Source organism: Nerophis ophidion, linkage group LG14 (assembly GCF_033978795.1).
Source record: "Nerophis ophidion isolate RoL-2023_Sa linkage group LG14, RoL_Noph_v1.0, whole genome shotgun sequence".
NCBI classification, from domain to species: domain Eukaryota; kingdom Metazoa; phylum Chordata; class Actinopteri; order Syngnathiformes; family Syngnathidae; genus Nerophis; species Nerophis ophidion.
The window spans coordinates 52,352,701-52,365,696 of NC_084624.1; the positions used below are offsets into that span (position 1 = coordinate 52,352,701).

General features: G+C 41.1%; 1 protein-coding gene across 1 annotated transcript in view; it reads left to right on the top strand.

Annotated features, from left to right (window-relative positions):
* Positions 1 to 3,696: 3,696 nt before the first annotated feature.
* b4galt2 (UDP-Gal:betaGlcNAc beta 1,4- galactosyltransferase, polypeptide 2) overlaps positions 3,697 to 12,996 on the top strand; it is a 157,739-nt gene continuing 148,439 nt past the window's right edge. Inside the window, exon 1 of the mRNA XM_061921020.1 lies at positions 3,697 to 4,035. The gene's annotated coding sequence lies outside the window, so the exon portion shown is untranslated. The remainder of the gene's footprint in view (positions 4,036 to 12,996) is intronic.

Sequence of the window (12,996 nt, forward strand, 5' to 3'; positions counted from 1 at the left end):
TTTCAACAGCATCTTCTTTTTGTAATATTTCTCTATTTTGTTTCCTTTTAAACCCCCATTATTTACTTTTTACCTTTTTTTTTTTTGTTTTTGTTTAAATTGATCTCAACTCTGTACACTGCTGCTGGAATTTAAATTTTCCTGAAGGAACTCTCCTGAAGGAATCAAAGTACTATCTATCTATCTTGAGGGCGACAAATGTAAATATTAATAAATGCAGCATTCATCTAAATTCATTATTTTGAAATGAAGTGTTTGAAAACAATTGCGCTGACGTTGTCTACAACATAGTATTTTTGTATCATAACATCTATTAACAAAAAATCAAATCTATGCTTAAAATAATTTCTAGGGAAATGAAAGTCATTTTTAATTGATTGTTAAAATGAAAATAATACATTTGTGCTATTGAAAAATGGGTGAAAAACATGTCTGGCATCCTGTTTAAATTCTTCCATCCATCCATCCATTTCTACCGCTTATTCCCTTTCGGTGTCGCGGGGGGCGCTGGCGCCTATCTCAGCTACAATCGGGCGGAAGGCGGGGTACACCCTGGACAAGTCGCCACCTCATCGCAGGGCTGTTTAAATTCTTAACTTCAATTAGTCAAAGCCTGTTGTATACAAGCTACTAATAGATAATTGATCAGCATTTTTATTTGTAAATTTTAACTATTAAATTGTAACATCATTTAAAGAAAAATATGTGTTGCGTATGAGTTAATTATATCTAATTTCCAAAATGTAAAAATATTTAAATATGAACTTTTTTCATATTTTACCAGCTTTTATTTCAATGTTTCAAATCCATGCAGCTTCAAACTAATACATTTGTTCCTACACTGTAAAATATGTTGCTGCTTGTCTTTTGATCATTTTGAAAGATAAAATGTAAGATGGTGAAAATAATTCAATTATAGTTCAAATCAAAATGTAATTTGTTTTACATTGCAATTCATGTAAGTATTAACAAATACACTTTAAAGCAGGGGTCTCAAACTCAATTTGCCATTGGATGCAGAGTCTGGGCCGCAAGAAAATATTTCCTAAAAAAATATATTTTTGAATGTCTTTATTTTTATTTTCAACACAAAAGAAAATCAAATTATAAATGAAAAAAAAAATGATTTAAGAAAAGTGAGGCAATGCAAATTAAAGAAAAAAAAACAATGGTTTGAATTGGTCCAGGTTATCAGGGACTGTTATTATTGTAAGAAACCCCTAGTTTCCATGGCAACGTCTCTGTCGCTTTCACTCATTTGCCGCTTTTCCACTAATGCAGGGGTAGGCAACCCAGAACGTTGAAAGAGCCATTTCGGACCCAAATAACACAACACTTTCAAGCGGCATTCGTATAAAACTTGCGGGCCGCACTAACTTTAAACTTTCATATTAAGGTGGGGGCCGCAAAATAACAACTCGCGTGTCTGAGACGCCTGCCTTAAAGCAGTGGTCCCCAACCTTTTTGTCCCGCGGACCGGGTGGGGGAGGGGAAGAGTGGGGGAATCCATTTTTTAATTTATTTATTTGTCATTAAAAAGGGACGTTTTTGTCATGAAAAAGGGAGGTTTTTGTGGTTGGTGCACTAATGGAAAGTGTATATTGTGTTTTTTATGTTGATTTAATAAAAAAAGTATTATTACGGCGTGGCGCAGTGGGGAGAGTGGCCGTGCGCAACCCGAGGGTCCCTGGTTCAATTCCCCCCTAGTACCAACCTCGTCACGTCCGTTGTGTCCTGAGCAAGACACTTCACCCTTGCTCCTGATGGGTGCTGGTTGGCGCCTTGCATGGCAGCTCCCTCCATCAGTGTGTGAATGTGTGTGTGAATGGGTGAATGTGGAAATAGTGTCAAAGCGCTTTGAGTACCTTGAAGGTAGAAAAGCGCTATACAAGTACAACCCATTTATTTATTTATTTATTATATATATTTTTTTTTAAATAAAAATGAATAAAAAATTCTTCTGCAGCCAGGTACCAAATGTTAGGAAAGTTCAAATAAGTATTTTTTTTAATCAATTTATAGTAAAAACATCAACATCTTTTTATTTGTATGTATTTAGCTATAAATCAATAAACTAGTCTAATTTTAAAATACATCCATCGATCCATTTCCTACCGCTTGTCCCTTTTGGGGTCCATCCATCCATCCATTTTCTACCGCTTATTCCCTTTGGGGTCGCGGGGGGCGCTGGCGCCTATCTCAGCTACAATCGGGCGGAAGGCGGGGTACACCCTGGACAAGTCGCCACCTCCACCCATCCATTTTCTACCGCTTATTCCCTTTGTGGGTGGGGGCGCTGGTGCCTATCTCAGCTACAATCGGGCGGAAGGCGTTGCACACCCTGGACAAGTCGCCACCTCATCACAGGGCCAACACAGATAGACAGACAACATTCACACACTAGGGACCATTTAGTGTTGCCAATCAACCTATCCCCAGGTGCATGTCTTTGGAAGTGGGAGGAAGCCGGAGTACCCGGAGGGAACCCACGCATTCACGGGGAGAACATGCAAACTCGGGGCTTCACGGTGGCAGAGGGGTTAGTGCGTCTGCCTCACAATACGAAGGTCCTGCAGTCCTGGGTTCAAATCCAGGCTCGGGATCTTTCTGTGTGGAGTTTGCATGTTCTCCCCGTGAATGCGTGGGTTCCCTCCGGGTACTCCGGCTTCCTCCCACTTCCAAAGACATGCACCTGGGGATAGGTTGATTGGCAACACTAAATTGGCCCTAGTGTTTGAATGTTGTCTGTCTATCTGTGTTGGCCCTGCGATGAGGGGGCGACTTGTCCAGGGTGTACCCTGCCTTCCGCCCGATTGTAGCTGAGATAGGCGCCAGCGCCCCCCGCGACCCCGAAAGGGAATAAGCGGTAGAAAATGGATGGATGGATGGATGTACTGTACTGTGCAATCTACTAATACAAGTATCAATCAATCAATCAATCAATTAATCAATCAATCGTTATCCTTCAGCTCTGCAGTATTATCTTCATTTTGCTGCCCCCAGTCTCCTGTTGAATAAAATGAGACTGTTTAGTAGGGGGGCTTCACGGTGGCAGAGGGGTTAGTGCATCTGCCTCACAATACGAAGGTCCTGCAGTCCTGGGTTCAAATCCAGGCTTGGGATCTTTCTGTGTGGAGTTTGCATGTTCTCCCCGTGACTGCGTGGGTTCCCTCCGGGTACTCCGGCTTCCTCCCACTTCCAAAGACATGCACCTGGGGATAGGTTGATTGGCAACACTAAATTGGCCCTAGTGTGTGAATGTGAGTGTGAATGTTGTCTGTCTATCTGTGTTGGCCCTGCGATGAGGTGGCGACTTGTCCAGGGTGTACCCCGCCTTCCGCCCGATTGTAGCTGAGATAGGCGCCAGCGCCCCCCGCGACCCCGAACGGGAATAAGCGGCAGAAAATGGATGGATGGATGGAACATGCAAACTCCACACAGAAAGAGGGGTCGCGGACTTTAAATAGTAAAAACAAAAATGAAACCAATGTGACTTAAGTCTATTTTAACAATTATGCAAAAGTCGGAAATAATACAAATTGCTATCATGAATTTGAAACAAAAAGTAAACATTCAAGCAAATTAATGGCGAGCAATTGAGCAGAAAGTGGATAAAGTGTACATGTTTGGCTGATGCGGGCTTCCGTAGGAGTGAAAGGCAAGACGGAGCTGCTGCGAGAGGAGGAAAAGAGGAGCAGGAGCAGCAGGAACAGCAGGAGCAGCAGGAGCAGCAGGAACATCCTTCAGTCCTCCGCTTTCACAGCAGAAGACAAGAAAATGAGGTGAAAGCGGAGAGGATGTGTTTAAAACGGGAATGAGACTTTAAGGTCGACGGGGAGGAAGCTCGTTAAAGGTGGTGTTGGTGCTGCTGTTGGTGTTGGTGCTGCTGGTGTTGGAGTCATAGCATCATCAGCTATAGTGTCTCTGCCTCCTCGCATGTTGGCCACAGAAAAGGTGCAACATTTGCGTGCTTGCTTGGTGTTGGCCGCCGCTTGCAGGCGAGGAAGGAAGGAGTATTGTTCCAGCGTCATCAAGGTAATGTCTTCTCTTCTTTTCTCTTCTCCACACCTTTCTTTGTTTGCACTCAGCCTCCATCATCCTGCTTCTGCTTCCTGCCTCCATTTGACATTTCACTTCAATGTGTTGGCCTTTTATTAGCCATCTCATCTTTATGCCACATTGTGTTACACATCTTTATGCCACATTGTGTTACACATCTTTATGCCACACTGTGTTACACATCTTTATGCCACATTGTGTTACACATCTTTATGCCACATTTTGTTACACATCTTTATGCCACATTGTGTTACACATCTTTATGCCACATTGTGTTACACATCTTTATGCCACATTGTGTTACACATCTTTATGCCACATTGTGTTACACATCTTTATGCCACATTGTGTTACACATCTTTATGCCACATTGTGTTACACATCTTTATGCCACATTGTGTTACACATCTTTATGCCACATTGTGTTACACATCTTTATGCCACATTGTGTTACACATCTTTATGCCACATTGTGTTACACATCTTTATGCCACATTGTGTTACACATCTTTATGCCACATTGTGTTACACATCTTTATGCCACGTTGTGTTACACATCTTTATGCCACATTGTGTTACACATCTTTATGCCACATTGTGTTACACATCTTTATGCCACGTTGTGTTACACATCTTTATGCCACATTGTGTTACACATCTTTATGCCACATTGTGTTACACATCTTTATGCCACACTGTGTTACACATCTTTATGCCACATTGTGTTACACATCTTTATGCCACATTGTGTTACACATCTTTATGCCACACTGTGTTACACATCTTTATGCCACATTGTGTTACACATCTTTATGCCACATTTTGTTACACATCTTTATGCCACATTGTGTTACACATCTTTATGCCACATTGTGTTACACATCTTTATGCCACACTGTGTTACACATCTTTATGCCACATTGTGTTACACATCTTTATGCCACATTTTGTTACACATCTTTATGCCACATTGTGTTACACATCTTTATGCCACACTGTGTTACACATCTTTATGCCACATTGTGTTACACATCTTTATGCCACATTGTGTTACACATCTTTATGCCACATTGTGTTACACATCTTTATGCCACATTGTGTTACACATCTTTATGCCACGTTGTGTTACACATCTTTATGCCACATTGTGTTACACATCTTTATGCCACATTGTGTTACACATCTTTATGCCACGTTGTGTTACACATCTTTATGCCACATTGTGTTACACATCTTTATGCCACATTGTGTTACACATCTTTATGCCACGTTGTGTTACACATCTTTATGCCACATTGTGTTACACATCTTTATGCCACATTGTGTTACACATCTTTATGCCACACTGTGTTACACATCTTTATGCCACATTGTGTTACACATCTTTATGCCACATTGTGTTACACATCTTTATGCCACACTGTGTTACACATCTTTATGCCACATTGTGTTACACATCTTTATGCCACATTTTGTTACACATCTTTATGCCACATTGTGTTACACATCTTTATGCCACATTGTGTTACACATCTTTATGCCACATTGTGTTACACATCTTTATGCCACATTGTGTTACACATCTTTATGCCACATTGTGTTACACTCTCTCACATCTTCACACTCCCATGTTTATTCTGCAGCTGCACTGCTAGCATCCTCCCTGCACAAACACCAAAACATCCATCAATGGGGAGTGAAGCCCTCAAAGTCACTCTGCACCTGCATTTTATATATATATATATATATATATATATGTATAAATATTGTTACATATATATATATTTATATATATGTATGTATATATATATTTATATATATACATATATATGTATATGTATATATTCATATACATATATACAGTATGTATGTATATACTGTATGTATGTATATGTGTATATATATATATATATTTATATATATGTAGATATATAAAATACATATATATTTACAGTATGTATGTATATATATATGTGTCTATATGTTTGCATGTATATACTGTATGTATGTATATATGTGTGTATATGTATGCATGTATATATGTATGTATGTATATATATATGTGTGTGTGTATGTAAGTATATATGTATGTATGTATATATATATATATGTGTGTGTATGTAAGTATATATGTGTGTATATATATATATGTATGCATGTATATATGTTTGTATATGTATGTATATATATGTGTGTATGTAAGTATATATATATGTATGTATATATATATATATGTATATATATATTTGTATATGTATGTATATATATGTGTGTATGTAAGTATATATATATGTATGTATACATATATTTATCGATATGAGTGTGTGTATGCATGTATATATGTATGTATATACAGTATATATATGTGTGTGGATGTACTGTAAGTATATATATATATATATATATATATGTATGTATATATATATGTATGTGTATATATATGTGTATATATGTATGTTTATATGTGTATATGTATCCATGTATATGTATGTATGCATATCTATGTGTATATATGTATATGTATGTATGCATGTATATATGTATGTATATATATGTGTATGTAAGTATATATATATGTATGTATGTATACATATATATATGTATATATGTGTATATATGTATGTTTATATATGTGTATTTATATGTATCCATGTATATGTATGTATGCATGTATATATGTATGTATATATGTGTATGTAAGTATATATATATGTATGTATGTATACATATATAGATATGTGTGTGTATGTATGTTTATATCCATATATATGTATGTATGTATGTATATATATATATATATATATGAAGATGATGATGATGATGATGATGATGAACCTCAGCATGCACTCCCAAGCTGGTTTACCTTTTGATGTCAATCAATCCAAAGGGGCTCTTATTTCTTATTTCTTATTTCTTATTTCCGACTCATTATCTCTTCAAAGCTGTGACGGAGCAAAACAACAAGTGATAACTCATCTTGTTATCATTCATATAGAAAATGGATGGATTCTCATTATTGTTATTGTAGAGGCAGGGATTTGGTTCTTACTTGTCACCTGGGATAGTGGGTGTGGCTTCATGTGTGTGGGCGGAGTGTGTGTGTGGCTGAATGATTGCTGATTGAATATCACCTGCACCTGTTTGGGGGAATTGTTTGGCTTGTTTGGAGAAAGTGTGAACCTGGGATGTAATGTATTGTATTTTTACTCAAAGGGACAATAAATCACCCTCAAAACTGCAATCAGGACTTCATGTTGCATCCTTGGACCTAGCGTGTAGATTTACACTCTCAGTGACTAGTTACTTTTTGATAGTCAAACAACATTTAACAATATTATTGTTATTATTATTAGCATTATTTTCATGATGATGATGATTATTTCTATTATTGTTATCATTAGTGCACTGCAATGAGGTGGAGACTTGTCCAGGGTGTACCCCGCCTTCCGCCCGAAACACAGCTGAGAGAGGCTCCAGCAACCCCGAAAGGGACAAGCGGTAGAGGATGGATGGATGGATGGATGGATCATTAATGCATTCCAAAATGGGTGCAAAATACAAACATGAAATGTCTGACATCCTGTTTAAATTCTTCAACTTCTTAAATGTTGAAGTTTATTTGCTTCATGAGAGTTTACAAAGTGTTTGTATTCTTTCTGCAGTGGAGTCGAGTCCAGAGATTAAATTTTCTTTTTTTTTTTTTAAATTACAGTAGATTTTATAGTATTACTGTAGACAACAGGAAGTATACTGGGATATACGTTAGAGTAGTCAGTGTACAGCTTGTGTAATAGTATAGATGTACTATCCACTGAACATAAGTTGTTGTTAGTGATTATTGTCAAGATAATTGTGACAAGGGACAATATGGCCCAAAGAAAACTTTGATATACTTCAGAGTAGTCAGTGTACAGTTTTTTTTAGTAGTATTGATGTACAAACGATGAGGTAGCGACTTGTCCAGAGTGTACCCCGCCTTCTGCCCGATTGTAGCTGAGATAGGCGCCAGCGCCCCCCGCGACCCTGAAAGGGAATAAGCGGTAGAAAATGGATGGATGGATGGATGTACAAACTACAAAAGCAGTAAAGTTGTTGCATTGTGTAAATGGTAAATAAAAAGAATACAACAAATAATTTCCCACTTATATTCAATTGAATAGACTGCAAAGACAATATATTTCATCTTCACACTGACAAACTTTGGTATTTTTTGCAAATATTAGCTCATTTGGAATTTCATGCCAGCAACATGTTTCAAAAAAGCTGGCACGAGTGGCAAAAAAGACGGAGAAGGTCGAGGAATGCTTATCAAAGACTTATTTGGAACATCCCACAGGTGTGCAGGCTAATTGGGAACAGGTGGGTGCCATGATTGGCTGTAAAAGCAGCTTCCGTGAAATGCTCACTCATTCACAAACAAGGACGGGGCGAGGGTCACCACTTTGTCAACAGATGCATGAGCAAATTTAACAACAACATTTCTCAAGCAAGGAATTTAGGGATTTCACCATCTACGCTCTACGTAAAATCATCAAAAGGTTCGGAGAATCTGGAAAAATCTTTGCACTTAAGCCGTGAAATTACGCACCTTAGATCCCTCAGTCGGTACTGCACCCAAAAAGTGACATCAGTGTGTAAAGGATATCACCACATGGGCTCAGGAACACTTCATAAAACCACTGTCAGTAACTACAGTTGCTTGTTACATCTGTAAGTGCAAGTTAAAACTCTACTATGCAAAGTGAAAGCCGTTTATCAACAACACCCAGAAACGCCGCCGGCTTCTCTGGGCCTGAGCTCATCTAAGATGGACTGATGCAAAGTGGAAAAGTGTTCTGTGGTCTGACGAGTCCACATTTCAAATTATTTTTGGAAACTGGATGTGATGTCCTCCGAAACAAAGAGGAAAATAACAATCCGGATTGTCGTAGGTGCAAAGTGTGATGGTATGGGGGTGTATTAGTGGCCAAGGCATGGGTAACTTACACATCTGTGAAGGCACCATTAATGCTGAAAGGTACATACAGCTTTTGGAGCAACATATGTTGCCATCCAAGCAACGTTATCATGGGCGCCCCTGCTTATTTCAGCAAGACACTAGACTGGCCTGACTGTAGTCCAGACATTGAAAATGTGTGAAGGCTAAAATATGAGGCAGGAGACTGTTGAACAACTTAAGCTGTACATCAAGCAAGAATGGGAAAAAATTCCACTTCAAAAATGTGTCTCCTCAGTTCCCAAACCTGCACTGAGTGTTGTTGAAAGGAAAGGCCATGTAACACACTGGTAAAAATGCCTTTTTGCAATTTGTGGCTGCCATTACATTCTAAGTCCATGATTATTTGCAAAAAATACCAAAGTTTGTCAGTGTGAAGATGAAATATCTTGTCTTTGCAGTTTATTCACTTGAATATAAGTTGAAAAGGATTTGTTGTATTCTTTTTATTTAGCATTTACACAACTTCGCTGCTTTTGTAGTTTGTACAAGAGGAGTCGGACCCTTGAATGCAGTTTCATCTTCTGAGAAGCAGCATCTTCTGAGGTGGACATTTGTGTTTTGCATAACAAGATTTCCTTTTTGTTTGAGCAAAAATGTGTAAGTTTGACTAAAAGAGCAGAGGACATAACAAGGTGGAGTTGGGAGTGTGCAGGTTTATGTGGCTCCGCTTTTGTTGTATTGTGGAAACTCCAGGCCTGCTTAAATGGCAGCAAAAGGCCAAGGCAGTGTGTGTGAGGAGTGTGTGGAGTGTGTGGAGTGTTATGGAGTGTTATGGAGTGTTATGGAGTGTTATGGAGTGTTATGGAGTGCGAGGAGTGCGAGGAGTGCGAGGAGTGTGAGGAGTGTGTGTAGTGTGCTGACTGTGCTGAGTGTGAGGAGTGTGTGTAGTGTGCTGACTGTGCTGAGTGTGAGGAGTGTGTGTAGTGTGCTGACTGTGCTGAGTGTGAGGAGTGTGTGTAGTGTGCTGACTGTGCTGAGTGTGATGAGTGTGTGTAGTGTGCTGACTGTGCTGAGTGTGAGGAGTGTGTGTAGTGTGCTGACTGTGCTGAGTGTGAGGAGTGTGTGTAGTGTGCTGACTGTGCTGAGTGTGAGGAGTGTGTGTAGTGTGCTGACTGTGCTGAGTGTGAGGAGTGTGAGGAGTGTGAGGAGTGCGAGGAGTGCGAGGAGTGTGTGTAGTGTGCTGAGTGTGAGGAGTGTGAGGAGTGTGAGGAGTGTGAGGAGTGCGAGGAGTGCGAGGAGTGCGAGGAGTGCGAGGAGTGCGAGGAGTGCGAGGAGTGCGAGGAGTGCGAGGAGTGCGAGGAGTGCGAGGAGTGTGCTGAGTGTGCTGAGTGTGCTGAGTGTGCTGAGTGTGCTGAGTGTGCTGAGTGTGCTGAGTGTGCTGAGTGTGCTGAGTGTGCTGAGTGTGAGGAGTGTGAGGAGTGTGAGGAGTGTGAGGAGTGTGAGGAGTGTGAGGAGTGTGAGGAGTGTGAGGAGTGTGAGGAGTGCGAGGAGTGCGAGGAGTGCGAGGAGTGCGAGGAGTGCGAGGAGTGCGAGGAGTGCGAGGAGTGCGTGGAGTGCGAGGAGTGTGCTGAGTGTGCTGAGTGTGCTGAGTGTGCTGAGTGTGCTGAGTGTGCTGAGTGTGCTGAGTGTGCTGAGTGTGAGGAGTGTGAGGAGTGTGAGGAGTGCGAGGAGTGCGAGGAGTGCGAGGAGTGCGAGGAGTGCGAGGAGTGCGAGGAGTGCGAGGAGTGCGAGGAGTGCGAGGAGTGCGAGGAGTGCGAGGAGTGCGAGGAGTGCGAGGAGTGCGAGGAGTGCGAGGAGTGCGAGGAGTGCGAGGAGTGTGCTGAGTGTGCTGAGTGTGCTGAGTGTGCTGAGTGTGCTGAGTGTGCTGAGTGTGCTGAGTGTGCTGAGTGTGCTGAGTGTGCTGAGTGTGCTGAGTGTGAGGAGTGTGAGGAGTGTGAGGAGTGTGAGGAGTGTGAGGAGTGTGAGGAGTGCGAGGAGTGCGAGGAGTGCGAGGAGTGCGAGGAGTGCGAGGAGTGCGAGGAGTGCGAGGAGTGCGAGGAGTGCGAGGAGTGCGAGGAGTGCGAGGAGTGCGAGGAGTGCGAGGAGTGCGAGGAGTGCGAGGAGTGCGAGGAGTGCGAGGAGTGCGAGGAGTGCGAGGAGTGCGAGGAGTGCGTGGAGTGCGAGGAGTGCGAGGAGTGCGAGGAGTGCGAGGAGTGCGAGGAGTGCGAGGAGTGCGAGGAGTGCGAGGAGTGTGTGGAGTGTGTGGAGTGTGAGAAGTGCGTGGAGTGTGAGGAGTGCGTGGAGTGTGAGAAGTGCGTGGAGATCGTGGAGTGCGAGGAGTGTGCGGAGTGTGCGGAGTGTGCGTCTCCACAACAGCGTGTCTGAAAGCTCGCTGGTTGGGAAGTGAAAGAAAATTTAAAAAAAGACTAGTGTTTTGTGCTTGGAGTCAGACTGGAGTGTCCATCTTCACATCAGCGACGTCTGACTTCTGTTTGGCTGTCTTCTATTCCAGCTGCTAAGAGCAAATGAAAGTTGTTTTATCCTCCATGACACTGAGCTCCAGGAACTACTACTAGACTAACCCTAAGTGTTGCTTTCGTGAAACCGTACCTTGTACAAACAAGTGTAAAAAGAAGTTAACTACTGCATACATTCACCATTATCATCTTTTTGCGTTAACCTTTTTCGTCATTATTGGCGGCGTTAACGTTAACTTCCACACATCTTTCCTCTTTGCCAACGTTGATCTTTGACGACATCACACACAAAAAACACAAGAAAATCAAAGAAAAAGCGTACTATTAGAATTAAATATGAGTATTTATCCTCCTCAGAGCAGTGTTAACATAAGAAAATACAAACTGCAAACTTCTATTTTCCAAAGTCCACGATATAAACACCGATGACATCTATTAAACAGACAAGAGGCAAGGAATCATGCAGAGACAGAGTTCAATTTAGCTCAATGAGGAGAGACGTATTGGGCTGTATACTTAGTTACAGAACCAACCGACACTCTAAGGTCCAGTCACACGTGCTCCTCTATTTATTTGGGAGGTCCCCAGTTACATCACTGAAGCTGCCTCTGATGGAAGGGGGGTAAGTCAGTTAGACACAATATATGATTATTCATGAAATGGAAATGTGCTGACACTCGTGATATCGCCCTGTCTCTGCTTTGTCAGCGTCACGGCACTGGACACAAACACTGATACGAGACGACTCGCAATCCAAGACTGCAAGTTGTCCCTTTGCACAAATAGAAAATTACAACTTCAGCACAATTGATAATAACTCTAGCAACGGCCTTCAAGCGTAAGAGTTTTGGGATAACTTACACATAATTATTCTAATAATATACAGTCCCAGTCAAAAGTTTGTGGACACTTTCATGTTTAACAGCATGAGAAAGTGTCGTTTGATACCGTATTTCCTTATACAAATGTAGCGCCATATCCGACTTAATGGCTTCTTGCTTTACCCCAGCCCTGTTTGATTTAGTAAAACATGCTTTATTATTTATTATTATTATTGTTATGCTTCTTCTTCAGAGCAGAGTGAACAAGACGCCGGATATCACGAACAGTGACTTTTATCCCGCAGGATATTTATGTTTCATGACCATCAGATGACCTCATTGTTTGGTGACATGACCCAGATCCTTCACAATGACCACGTTAGGCCTTTTTTTTCTTTCTTTCTTTCTTTCTTTCATCCTCCCCCTCGCTCCATTGTCACCATGGCGGCTTGTAATCCTTCTGTACATCTGTACACAGGATTGCCCTTCCAAGAAAAAAACCTTCCTGAGTTTTCTCTTTTCCCCTGCATGACACCAAAATGGCTTCTCATTTTTTTCTTCTAACGTACACGTGTAAAGAACATCATGTCTTGTTTTTCCAATCATTTCCACAACCCTTATTTGTTTGTGATGTAGTGATTGGAGCACATACTCATTCATT